The 14,316-nt window shown below is 35.4% G+C and overlaps 1 protein-coding gene across 5 annotated transcripts in view; it reads right to left on the bottom strand.

The window, feature by feature from the left end:
- Window positions 1-14,316, bottom strand: part of Zc3h12b (zinc finger CCCH-type containing 12B) — a 353,709-nt gene that overhangs the window by 68,426 nt on the left and 270,967 nt on the right. For 3 of the 5 annotated variants that reach the window (XM_047535486.1, XM_047535488.1, XM_047535490.1), the window contains 2 exons: window positions 2,473-2,642; window positions 159-221 (listed from right to left, as the gene is read on the bottom strand). The gene's annotated coding sequence lies outside the window, so the exon portion shown is untranslated. The remainder of the gene's footprint in view (window positions 1-158; window positions 222-2,472; window positions 2,643-14,316) is intronic. The other 2 variants (XM_047535487.1, XM_047535489.1) reach the window with 1 other exon arrangement.

Genomic DNA, 14,316 nt, shown 5'->3' with positions numbered 1-14,316 from the left:
CACTAGTCCCCAAAATAGACTTGTATCTTAATCTTTCTTGAAACTAATAGGGGACAGACAGATGCAAGTGGTGGTAACATGAGCTTAAGTGAATAATTCTATAAAATGGGCCCACTGTGCTGATTCTCACATGGTTTCTTTTCCAAGAAGCACTTTACCTGAAGTCCTGCCTGGCTTAAATGCACAGGATATGTCCCATTCCTCAGCAAACTGCCTGTTATCTGCAGGAGAAATGCAGACTTGAAATAATGTTGATAAGAGGAACCCAAGTTACCCTGAGGGGGGAGAGTTTTGTGACTCTTTTCACAGATCAGATCCTAAAACTCAGGGAGATAACAATAATTTCTACTAACCATAAAGTCTGCAAGAATTTATGGATAAGAATCCAATTAGAACCAGTCAGCATAAGCCAAAATAACCTAGAGTTGTCATGGCAGTGGGAACTTGAAAGTCTGATGTCAACCTGCTGTCAGTCAAAAGTCAAGAGATTGGGCTAGGGTTGCAGCTCAGTGGTAGAGTATTTGCCTAATATGTGTGAGGCACTCAATTCAATCCTCAGCACCACATAAAAATGAATAAATAAATAAATAAATAAAATTAAGTTATAAAAAAGTCAAGAAGTAGACCTGGGTGGGATTCTCTGGAAACTTTTCTGGGATTCCCAATAAAACTGGAGAGCAGAAAATGAACACTGTTCCTCTCCTCTCTGAGAGGACTCTCTTCCTTGAGAGTGTCCCCTTTTCCTCTTTCCCATTTCTTCAAATAAACTAATTGCCTATTACTCTGAGTGTCATGACTGAAAGCTTTCTGACTTGATCATAAGATTTGGGATTTGAAGGGAGGTCATCACACTGCCTCAGTTTCCCAGAAGGTCCCAGTTGAGTAACAAAATTACCTAAACATGTCTAAATTTAAAACAAAACAAAACAAAAGCGACTTTGATTCCTTAGACTGATCAAGTATCAGAAAGCATGTAACATTAGTCAAGAGTCAGTAAGAATAAATTTTTCATTGCTGCTTTTAGCTAAGTAAACATCTTAAAATTGAAGGCTCATTTCTATACTTACAAATTAAAGTTACAAAATTCCTTCTCTGGAAAATTTTCATTTCCATTTATGTAATATATAGAAAAATGAGGAAGAAAAAAGGAAAAAAAAGTTAGAACCATAGATGTATATATGTATGTATGTATGTATTTTGAGTCGACTGCTGGCCTCCAACTCTTGATCATCCTGCCTCAACTGCCCAAGTAGTTGGCATTACAGACATGTACCACCATACATGGCCCTTTTATTAATTGATTTTTGCCATGCTAGAAATTGAACCCAGGGTCTTATGTATAACCCTGGAAAAGTGCTAGAAAAGTGCTGTACCACTGAAGTACACCTCCAGCTGGACAGATACTTTTTTTATTTGAGGAGGTTTTTATTTACTAGTACTGGTTTTTTCAAGTTGTAGATACTGGGGCTGCTGATACATTTTCTGAACATACCATGGGGAAAAAACTTTCTCTGAAAAACTAAAAAGAATTAAAAGCATAATTCTTCAAAAAAGTTATAAAATATATGGTCATAATTTTCTCTCAGTTATTATTTTCAAGCACAGTGTAAGAAGCCAGATAGACTTGGATCTAAAGCACAATCAACTTAATAGTTACATGGTTTATGAAATTCAAATAACATGTTTAAGATTGCTTTCTTTTTTTGCATTTAGTGGATATTATTTATTGGTCCTTTTTAGTTATACATGACAGTAGAATCCATTTTGATATAATAATACAAGCATGGAATATATCTTATTCTAGTTAGGACCACATTCTTGTGGACGTACATGATGGTGGGATTCACTGTAGTGTATTCATACAAGGATATAGGAAAATTATGTCAGGTTCATTCCACTGTCTTTCCTTTTCCTATCCCCACCCCCTTCCCTCCATTCCCCATTGTCTACTAAACTTCTGTTCTTCCCCTCATCCCCTTATTGTGGGTTAGGTTCCACATATCAGAGAAAACATTCAACCTTTGACATTTTTGGACTGGATTCTTTCACTAAGCATGATAGTCTCCAGATCCATCCCTTTATTGGCAAATGTCATAAAGACATTCAAGATTGTTTTCAATGTATAAAATGGTGATAATTCCTACATCACAAGATTACTGTATTAAATGAAATAACACATAATTTTTTTGGTATTTGATCAATAAACTCAATAATGATAGTTTTTTTGCAAGCACCCCCCTCCTCTGATGATTTCATGATGATTTCAAAAGCCCACATGTTTTTAACCTAATAAGATAGTCTTAGCTGTTTCTTCAGATTTTTACTACTATTTTATAGCTCAACCTTTCTGGAATTCCAAAAGCTTACATTTCTTGAAAGGTTTTCATATTGTACAGATCATCTTCTCACTTTAGTCCACCCTTTCCAACACAAACACACAAAGACACGACCACCAACCACCAAAGGACTCACCTCTTAAAATCTCAGACATTTCCAAATTATGGCATAGATCCTCAGCAAGCTCAATTCTTCTTTGGAGTCCTATAATCCACATCTATAGCTCTTACTTGTGTGGTTTATCCACTCCAACATGGCTTGTATCCACTCTTGCTGAGGCACAGATATCAAAAAGAGCCCATATCCTTGAGAAAATGAGATTCCAATAGAGTCACATGAGCAGAAGGCAAGAGTTGTAGCACTCTTTCAATCTTGAATACACAATGATATGAAGAATATCCCAGATTTAAGGAAACTTATCTTGTAACTGTGGATAAGACATTCGAAATAATAATAGAAAAATTATATTTATAATTATAAATTATATTTGTATAGATCATCAATAAAGCAAATTTAAAAAGAAAAAGCTAATTTATAAGAACTACTTTATGTAGAATTCATTAAGTAGCGGAATGTTTTTATGTAGACCCTATGTTGAATTTGCAAATTATTTATGACCATTTCCTCTTATTAACTTTTCATGCAAAACAAAATAAGATCATAAATCTTAAAAGATAAGATTTAGAATAAACTTTCAATTTTTAACCACTTGAAAAGTATCAGATTTCTACCCTAAGAAAAATTTTCTATCCATAGGTTCACTCATGGCTCAATTAACTAAAAATTCACATGTACAGTTTACACAGTTGATATTAACACACACACAAACACTTGAATAAAAATAGCCTTGAACCTTTTACACATGGTTTTCCACCTCTTCAAGATAAATGAATAAAATATTGTTTTTAAAAAATTAAAATACTATAGTTTACCACATAATCATCACCACCACATTAATGTATATTCATGAGTAGTCTGTGCATTCTGATCTTGCACCAAACAGTTAGTGATAAATGATTTTTAAGTAATATCATCAAAAACTTTTAAAAACTTTCATGTAATTGTCATAACTCACTTTTTTTTGCAGAAATTTTGGCATAGAATCTGTGGCAATAATTTGGCAAAATATGGTACTAAATTCATTTCTACAAAACCACCAATTGATGTTTTATAATTTTAAGTGTTCCAAACCATGCTTACCATCTGGTACTCAGAGCATTAAACCATGGTCCCAGAGCAAAGTGTGGCCTACCAAAGGTTATGAACATTCTTATCATTCCTCCTACTCCCTAGCTTTGGGAATTTCTCCATTCCTTGAATTCTACTTTTAGTACTATATAGTGACTATATTTTCCAAACTCTAAATCAGTTTCTAAGATCTAATAATTGATATTCTGTTACCACTTGATGGCATATGCAGTTCAGGAAATGTAATCTGTATGTTGAAAAACTTGAATTTTATGGTACATTCTGATGGTTTAGAAGGATAATGAGAGAGAATATTTGTAATTAATCATCTTTGGGAAAACTTGGTTACTGTGTGAATAGGACATTTGAGTCATTGATACTGGAACAGTCTATTTATCATGATGGAAGAAGCCCTTCAGGGTGATTTCTGAAGATGCATTCATTTGGTTTTCCAGCATGTACTGAAGGCCTTACTATATGCCACACTGGGATTTAGAATCTGCACATAATGCAACTGAAGAGGAACAGACATTTTATTTCTCTTACGGGCACATTCTGCCCCTTCTCCATTCTCTCATCTCCCCTATGACTGTTATGGTTTCCATGGCAACAGCCTGGACAAGCCTCTGTCATCATAGAATACAGGGGCTCCTCAGCTGGGAATAGAGCAGAAGGGTGGACATCAGTCTCAGACCACTAGGGAGGATTTTACATCAGGCATGCATCTGCATGTTCTGTGAAATCTTTGCAGAATGAGAAATGAAGGGGCTGCTGGAGCCTATAACAACTCAGAATAAAATCTTGAATTATAAGCACCAGTGACAAGTAGTTTTGTCATTGCAGTCTTGACATTCACTGATTTAGTACATATTGAGTTGTGCATGCATGTAAATGTAGATAGATAGATAGATAGATAGATAGATAGATGGACTTATGTTTATTCACTAAGTCACTTCCTGTTTCTCATGCTCTATCTACAACTGGAAAAATAAAATCATAAATAAATAAATGTCCCTCCCTCAAGACAGAATAAATTGACAATAGCATTTAGCCTGAAAGAACTAGTGAATACATTCTACAGTTCATCTAGATATAAGTGAATTTAAAAAAAATTCATGTAGTTTTATGTAACTGTACCTATGACACTATCAATGTGAAACATGATCAAGAATAAGTGCTGTTTTGGAGTTGATATTGTATATATCTATATACCTATATGCATTAATGTATATATGTATTACTAAAACATTAGAATATGAATATATATATATCTTAGATTACTGCCTGTCAGGGGCAGGCTCTGAGGGCCCCAGAGTCGCACCGTGGCCTGATCTCTAAGATGGCGCCTGGCAGCTTGCCAGACATAGCTGCACTCATATACAAGTTTTAGGAAGTAACTCTGGTTGGCTGTTGTACATGAGGCGATCCTGGTATCTGCCTGGAGACTGTTCCTTGATAGGCTGACTTCCCTGGTAGTCTACTCTCTAATAGGCTGATGTTCTCAATATAAGTCTGAGACTTGTGGAATAAAGCCTTTTTTTGGTTCCTGTGATTAAGAAGAGCGTACACGTTGTGATTGCCCACCGCCTGCGGGCGATGGGCAATCATAACTGCCCCATCTGGCGTCATTAATCTGGGAAAATCAGTTACCATTAGGCACTGGTATGTGAGCTGGCCATAACAGAAAGAAAAACATGTTGTTAGTTTCTAGTTCTCATAGCTATCATGATGAAAGGGTTGAACTTGAACTTGTCTACTTCATCTGCTCTGGAGAGGGCCCCTTCACATTCTACTGTTTTAGTAATTTAGTGTAAGACTACATTGTATACAGCCAAGTAAACAATCACAATTTACCTCTAGAAAGTCAGTAAGAAAAAGGTTCTAGTACCTTTCATTCTGTTATACTAAGCTTCTTGAGGACAGAATGAGTCTTATTTATCCCTATGTAACATTTGTTAACCCTCACATACAGTAGATGCTTGATCAATATCTGTTAATTAGCTTATAAGGTTTTGTATGAATCACTGAATAGCAGTTATTTCTGTGAGTTTACTCTTATATTTATGTGTAAGCAGAATAGGAAGCAATGTTTTGAGGCAGCAGATAAAGTGAGCCACATAATAGTGCAAATGTGGATATGTATCCTAGAGGAGCCATTACTCATATATCAGGAAATGTGTTACAAAAATGAAGGAAATAGGTGGTCATTATCTCTCATTACATGTATCACCAGTGAAACCATGATCCTTAAATTAAGCAGTGGTACCTTGAAACTTGGCTAACTAGGCTACTTCTTTGTGGAGGGGTAATAAGAAGCAGAATTAGTGACGATTAATCATATGCTATGGATTGGGTGTAATTTCCTCCAAAGGTTCCCAGAAAGGAAGTTGCTGCCAGCACCTACAAATTGGGGTATTGACCCTAGTTTCTTCTATCTAATTCCTAGGTCTTTAATTTACTTTGAGTTGACTTTGTGCAGGGTGATAGCAATTTATTTTCATTCATCCACACGTGGATATTCAGTTTTTCTAGTACCATTTGTTAAAAAGACTGTCTTTTTTCCAAAGTTTTTTTCTGGCATCATTGTCAAAGATGCGATAACTATATCTGTATGGATTTGTCTTTTTGTCTTCTATTCTAATCCACTGGTCCTCAAGTCAGTATTTATGCCAATACCATGCTGTTTTATTACTAAAGTTCTTTAGTATAACTTGAAGTTGTGTATTGTGATGCCTCCAGCCATGCTCAGATTTTCTTTGGCTATTCTGGGTCTTTTATTCTTCCTTCAGTTTTAGGACTGCTTTTCCTAGCTCTGTGAGGAATGTCATTGGTATTTTGATGGGGATTGCACTGAATATATTGATTGCTTTTGGCAATAAGGCCATTGTAAAAATGTTTTTTGATAGGCAGAATCAATATTGTCAAATCACCCATTTAAATAAAAGTTCTATATATCATAGAATATTCATAGTTTTAAAAACATTATCTTTAATTACAAAAGGATTTTTTCAACCCTAAAAGAAAACTGTACCTATTGGATGCCACTTCCTCTGAGTTTTGATCACTTTTATAATCTAAGTAGAAATTCCTTATCAGATATGTGCCTTTAAATCATTTCCCTCCTTTTTGTGACTTATCTTTCATTCTCTTGACAGTGTCTTTTGAAGAGCAAAAGTTCTTACTTTTTTTTCTTCCATGGCTAGTGACTGAACCCAGGCCTCACATATTTGAGGTAAGGACTCTACCTATGATCTATATCCCCAGTCGCTAGAAGTCGTTAATTTTTATGAACTCCAATTTATATATATTTTTCTTTTATCATTAGTCCTATCTTTCCTTATTTCAGGCAGGGGACAGTGGTTTTCAGATCTTTCTGGACAATTCCCCCCTTCCAACTTTCAACCTCTTGGGTGCAGGAAAAGTGCATCATTTAAAAATAATTTTCTTACAGTTATAGATGAACAGCATGCCTCTATTTTATTTGTTTATTTTTATGTGGTGGTAAGGATTGAACCCCAGAACCTTACATGTGCTAGGCAAACGCTCTACCACTGAGCTATAGTCCCAGCCCCAAATTGCATCATTTTGCACCAATTTTAAAGTAAGTTCTGATCAGTTTCATGGGATATTTGATCCAGGGTTTTAAACTTAGTGTATGCATGGGGATTAGCAAGAATATAATCCAATTTTTTTATTTGTTATGACCAATTTATTTGTCCCAAGTCCTAATAACTAGATTATTTCCAGACCCATATGACAAGGAGAGGCAAACAATTTAGAGACTGTAGAATGAAACAAAGTAATTTCTGAAGGTCAGCAACAGTTTATAAATTATCTTTTTTTTTAATGCTGAGCTTCAGACCTGGGCCTCTATGGGCTAAGCATGGGTTCTAACACTGTATATCCCTAGCCCTGTAAATCACCTTGAACTTAATTTACTCAGCGGAATACAGGCTAGAAAAACTGAGTAATCTCCTAACTCTACAGAATGTGTCATTGGATTTAATTTTCACTGGCACAAAATCCACTGGAAAAGAACAGAAAACAACTTTAACTCAAATCATGTTCAAATGACTATAGTCCCAGCTCATCAAACATAAAATATCATCTCAATTTTCAGTTGCCTGAGAATTGCTTACAAAGCCTTTCAGTTTAACCATACAGTATTTGGGTTTTTGTTTTAAATCTAACCAGCATGCACAACCATAAAAGCTTATGTGAATGGCTATGAAGAACATATTTCCTAATAAGGTTTATTATTTTAGAAAATGGATACATTTAAGACCAAAATGGTTTTTGAAATAATCAGAGAACTTGCCTCATATGTAAATCCAGGTGTAAATGTGATTTTAAAAATTTAAAGAGGTTTGAATTGCTTTTGAACAACTTTTTATTAGCTAGCATTCTATTTCAGGACAACATGGGATCCTGTATGAAAAAAAAAAAACTCTAAACCTAATCACTCTAATAATTTCCCTACATTTGCTTTAGGAAAATAACTAATAAACTTTCCAATAAATACATTATATTACACATTTATCATATAATCTTCCACAATCTTTTTATACATGTAAATATCAAAAAGGAAGTATCAACCTATGAATTCTCTTTCAATTGCTGTGCTAAGAAAGTGGTTACTATTTTAGATTAAGACCGATGACACACAAGTAAATTTGCAGCAGTATATCGTGCTTATTTTACATATTCTTGTTGCAGTGATAAAGAGCAGACAAAACAGGAAAAATTAAAAGAACATTTTAATTTTATTAGATTATTAATCAGGTCACAAGGTTGGCCCTATTGCTGGGGGACAAAACTATTTTATCCATATTTCTTTTCTTTTTTAAAATTAGAGCATTATAGTTGTACATAGTAGTTGGGTTCATCTCAACAAATTTGTACATGCATGAAATTTGATTTCAGTTCATGTTTTCCACCTCTTCTCCCTCCACTCTTCCCTCTTCCTATTCTCTTTCCTTTGTTCTACTGATCTTCCTTTTGCTCATTTATTTATTTACTCTTATTTTTTATTTTTGGTACTGGGGATTGAACCCAGGGGTGCTTAATCACTTAGCCACATCCCCAGGCATTTTTTATTTTTATTTATAGACAGGGACTGCCTGAGTTGCTAAGTGCCTCACTAAGTTGCTGAGGTTGGCTTTTGATCTGGAGATCCTCCTGCCTCAGCCTCCCAAGCTGCTGGGATTATAGGTGAGTGCCATTGTGCCTGGCTGATTTATTTATTTTTGATTGGTTCTTTCTACTTATACCCAAAGGTTAAATTCCTTGTGGTATATTTACATATGCACATGGCATGATTTTTAAAAATTCATTTGCATTTCCTCCCCTTTCCCATTCCTCTTCTCTCCCTCTGGATCTCTTATTCTACTGATCTTCCCTATATATGTATGTTATCTGATCCTCCCATTTCTTTCTTTTATTTTGCTCTAGCCAGAAACTATTTTAGTAGAAAGAAAAGAAACACCATATTCACCAAGAGAGAATAATTCTTAAGTTGGTTAATTGTTGGCTAGAAAATGAGTTTACAAAGTAGGGTTTAAAAGGTAATCCACTAGGATACTGGAAGGTTTATAATAAAACTTTGTATATTTATAATCTTATCATTCTTTGACCACTTTTATGTGTGTTATAATGTACATAATATTTTGTATAATATAACACATGTATAACTTACATATACACATACACATATTTGTAAATATAAAATATTAGTGTATATTTATAAATGGATATTATTATTTACAAATATAAATAAAGACAAATGTATATTAGGGCACATGCTAAGATTATTTTTAACTGATTAGGTGATTGAAAACCTTTTTGAAATCATGGCATTAGAACATGGTTCTTATTTAAACTAAGGTAACCTGTGGGATCTATTTCTAGGCTAGCTTCATTTTCAAACTAGCTGTTGTTCCCCAGTCCTAACCAATTAAGCCTAAATGGATACAACTGATAGCCAGTGGGGGTGAATAAGAGAGCATGGAAAAAATTCCAAATTGAATGCCTTGCTGATACTACAGAATAATATAATCTTTACAGAGGAAGGAAAACATGTATTTTTATTTAAAAGCTAAACTGATATTAAAACAGGGGTGGGGGTGCAGACAAAACTCTTTACAAACTTTAATTCAAACTTTCAAGTGAAACTCATTATTTTTTCTTTTGACACTGGTTTTTAATCCATGGGTGCTTTATCACTGAGCTACATATCCAGATCTACTTTTATTTTGAGATGGGATCTTGCTGACTTTCCAAGGCTGGCCTCTAACATGTAATCCTCCTGCCTCAGCCTCCCCAGTCATTTGCTGTTATGGTTAAGATATTAGGTGTTTCCCAAAACTCTTGTGTAAGACAGTACAAGAAAGTTTAGAGGTAAAATGATTGGGTTATGAAAGCTTTAACCTAATCACTGCATTAATTCACTGGTAGGGATTAACTGGGTGGTAACTGTAGGCAGGTAGGGCATAATTAGAAAAGGTAGGTCATTTGGGAATGTACCTTTGGGGTACATATTTTTGACAGTGGTGAGGGGAATCTCCTGGTCTCTGCTTCCTGGGGCAATGTCCTGCGCCACTTTCCTCCACCATACTCTTCTGCCATTATGTCCTGCCATATCTCAGGCTCTGAGGATTGGAGTTGGCCACATATGGACTGAAACCTTTGAAACCCTAAGCCCCAAATAAACTTTTCCTCCTCTAAAATTGTTTTTGCTAGTCTTTTGGTCATAGCAGCAAAAAAGCTGACTGAACACTTGGATTAAATGCCTTTGACACCATGCCTAACATGATTTGTATCTTAAACATTCCCAGAAGCTCATGTGTTGATGGCTTGGTCCTTAGCTGATGGTGCTGTTGGGAGGTGGATGAACTTTTAATACATGGGCCTAATGGAAGGAAGTTAGGTCTTTGAGGGCATGTCCTTGAAGGGGATATTGGGACTCTGATCTTTTCCTGTTTTTTTTGGATTCCAGTAGGTGAGCACTTTTGTTCCACCACATGCTCTCAATGCGATGGGGCCATGGGCTGAACCTGTGAACTAAAACACATGTCTCTTTATTTAAAGTTGATTATCTCAGATATTTCGTCACAGTGAGAGAAATCTAACACAGATGAATATGAACTATTTTCAATCACAGAATTTCACATAAGAAAACTACATATTTGGACAAATGTTTGGACAAATGTTGATAAAGTTTGTGAGAGAAGGGTTTTTAAATTTTTTTTTATGTCACAAATATTGGATCTATTTACTTCTTTATTTAGCTGTGCTGGGGATGGCATCCAGTGTCTTCTGTATGCTAAGCAAGTGCTCTACCACTGACCTACAAATCCCATCACAAATATGGTTTCAATTTGGAATTGCTGGGGAAGATATGCAGAAAGAAAATTTGTGCATTGGGTCATTAAGTTTTGTTTCCCTTAACTTAAAATGGTATTTCTCCAAAGATTTTTTAAAAGGATAGGACAGACTGAGAAAAGAGTAACAGGAACTTGTTAAAAATTTAGGAGTGGTCTTTGTAAAAATCATATAATCAAAGCTGTTAAGTTGTAATAATTTGACGGGGTACATCTTAGTACATTTACTAGTGCAATATAAGTTATCTTAATATTTTATACTTAGAACAGACAAATTCAGTTGAAACAAATATCTTGCCAACTAGTAACAGAAGCTTTACATGTCTTTTAAAAATATTAGTTTTGTGAAAATTAACAAAATCACTCAGAAGGGGGTGATGACATTTGCCAAAGTCATGATATTGGGGGTCTCTCTTGTCAGCCCACTGTTCACCTTCAGTCAGTCAGTGTGATGAGATAGGTACAAACTGAGTGTTCTGATTGTTGTCAGAGGTTGATTGTTTGTATAATTTTATTTTAATTTGGTGTTTTTGAATTTTTTTTCAGTAGCAGTAGAAAGACTACTGTCATTAGCCAGTTGCCAAAAACATTTTTGAATGCCAATTTTCTCCTTGTGAATATTGAGGAGTCTGAAAAGGAAGAATGTGAGTTTGTGGTGGAATATTAGGACATTTCTATGTACACACGTGTAATTTAATACGTGTTTCTAAATTATAGAAATTATTTCTGATAAACAATTTAAAAGATTTTCATCTGTTCCTCCAACTTAGAAAAAAATTTTCCCTCTGGAGAATTGTGCATTTTACCAATTCCATACTAGTTAATGTTTTTTTTTTCAAAATTTGTATTATATATTGACAATCTATAGTTGTACAAGTTGATCATCCCTAATCCTAAATCTGAAACTTTTATTTATTTATTTTTGCTGTGCTGGGTATTGAACCCAGGGCCTTGCACATGGTAGGCAAGACCTCTACCACTGAGCTAACCCCCCACCCCTAAAACTTTTTAAGCCTTAACAATGATACCCTAAATCTGAAACCTTTCCAGTACCAACAATAAGAGAATATGTGGAAATTTCCACACCTGACCTCTTGTGACAGCTCACAGTAAAAATGCAGGTACACTAAATGTATTATATAAAATTACCTTCAGGCTATGTGTAAAGTACACACTTGGCATAAATGAAATTCATATTTATATTTGGGTCCTATCTTCAGGATACCTATGATAATGTATAATGAGTATTCAACTTGTATATGTTTATGGGGTACAAGGTGGTGTTTTGAATTTTGATATAATGAAGAATGATTGAATCAAGCAAATTAACAAATCTGTTACCTCAAATATCTAGTGTATTTGTGAGAACATTTGAAATCTACTAAGGGATATTCACTACATTGCACAATAGATCTCAAAAATGCTCCCCAAATTTATTCAACCTGTTGACTTTCATCTCCCCATTCCCACCACTCTGAGCCTCTAGTAATTGCCATTCTACTTTCTGCTTCTATGATCTCAATTATTTGGGATTTTCCATATAAGTGAGAACATGTTATATTTTTTGTTCAGTGTTTGGCTTGGCTTCTTTCACATGGCATAATGTTCTTCAACTCTATTCATATTGTTGCAAATGACAGAATTTCTTCATTTTATAAGGCTGCCATGGTCCTGAAACTTGTGCCTTGTGTGCAACTGTAAAACCAGCATCACATTGAAACCAAGGTCTGTCACTCACATGAGCTGCACCTGGGCCTGCTTGAATGGCTGCAGTCACAGAGCACTTTGCCAGAAAATATAAAGTAGAACACAAAGGTGGGCCTGGGCTTTGAGCCTATGGATGATGCCTTGGATCCCTTTCCTGAAACAATTCTGCCCCTCGAATGTCTGTAGGTTTGTGCTGGAAAGAAGGGCCTTAAAGATATCTGTGATACCCTCAAGGCCTTTTTAAAATGATCCTAGTGCAAAGCAACTGGCTCCCTATTATCTGCACTAATCCTTTTAGCAAGAGATAGTTTAGCCATACGTTGGCATGCTTTTTCTTCACTCCTTCTTTGGCCAGGTTGCAAATTTTACAAATGTTTTGTTTCCCTTTGCTTTCTAATTGCACATAAAGCAGTCAGAAGTGCCATACAGCCCCTTACATTTTGTTTAGAAATTTCTTACACCAGTTTATCATTCAGCCTTCCATAAAGGTCTATGGGCACAACTCAGCCAAGGTTTTTGCTACCTCATAACAAGGATGGCCTTTTCTCCAATTTTCTACAGGACCCTCATTTCCATCTGAGACTAGTTCTTGTAGTCTCCTTGTTTTCTGAGCCCTCACTAGAATCACCTGTAATGCTCTGCTTACAGCATTGTAGGACTTTCCAAGCCTGTCCCTCTAAACTCTTCCAACTTCTGCCTATCCTCAAGTTCCTAAGCTGTTTCCACATTTTCTGGTATTCCTAATTAGCAACAGTCCCACCCCTTGATATCAATTTTCTTCATTGGTTCCATGTTCTGCTGCCAATAACACAATGCCACAAAATGGGTAAATTTTACCGAAAAGGGATTTATTTTGGCTCATGGTTCTGAAGATCCAAGATTGAAGGGCCACATGTGATGATGAACTTTTTGTTGGCACAGTCCTAGGGCAGTGCAGGACATCACATAGCAAGTTGCAGGGAGGACACGGGTGTATGTTTTCTGTTCTCTTTCTCTTCTTATAAAGTTACTAGTATTCAATCATGGAGGCTCCACTATGATGGCCTTGTCTCATTCTAATCACCTTCCAAAGACCCCACCTCTAAAACCCATCCTTATATAGGGAATTGAATTTGAACACATGAAGCCTTTGAGGACATCCTTAAACTATTTCCAAACTACAGCAATTGTTTTGTGGCCCAACATGAGATCTATCATGGAGAATGTTCTATGTGCACATGGTAAGAATATGTATATTGTTGTTAGATGCAATGTTCTGTATATATGTTAGACCTGCTTTAAACTGTGGTTCAAGTCCAATGTTTCCATATTAATTTTCTATTTACTTCCATTATTGGAAGTAGGGTAGTGCAATATTCTATTTTTGTGTTGTAATCTCTCTTTTTCTTTCTTTTTTCAGTGCTGGGGATCACACCCATGGTGTTGTACATGCTAGGCAAGTGCTCTATCACTTGTTTGCATCCCTAGTTCTTACTTTCCTTTCTTTTTGTTTTAATTTTAAAACTCTTTTTTTAAAAAGAAGTAATACACATTAGAGAGTTATCCCTAGGTCTATTTAATTTTGAGACAGGGCCTTGAACTTGCAATCTCCTTCAGCTAATGGAGTTGCTGGTATTATAAACATGTGCTATCATTTGCACCTATTATAGTTTTGTTTTGTGAATCTCTTATACTTTTTTTTTCATTACCATGAGGCATACACAGA

This window comes from Sciurus carolinensis, chromosome X, assembly GCF_902686445.1.
Source record: "Sciurus carolinensis chromosome X, mSciCar1.2, whole genome shotgun sequence".
Lineage (NCBI taxonomy): Eukaryota > Metazoa > Chordata > Mammalia > Rodentia > Sciuridae > Sciurus > Sciurus carolinensis.
Note: the sequence above shows the minus strand (reverse complement) of the source record. Positions and strands in the feature narration are given on the sequence as shown.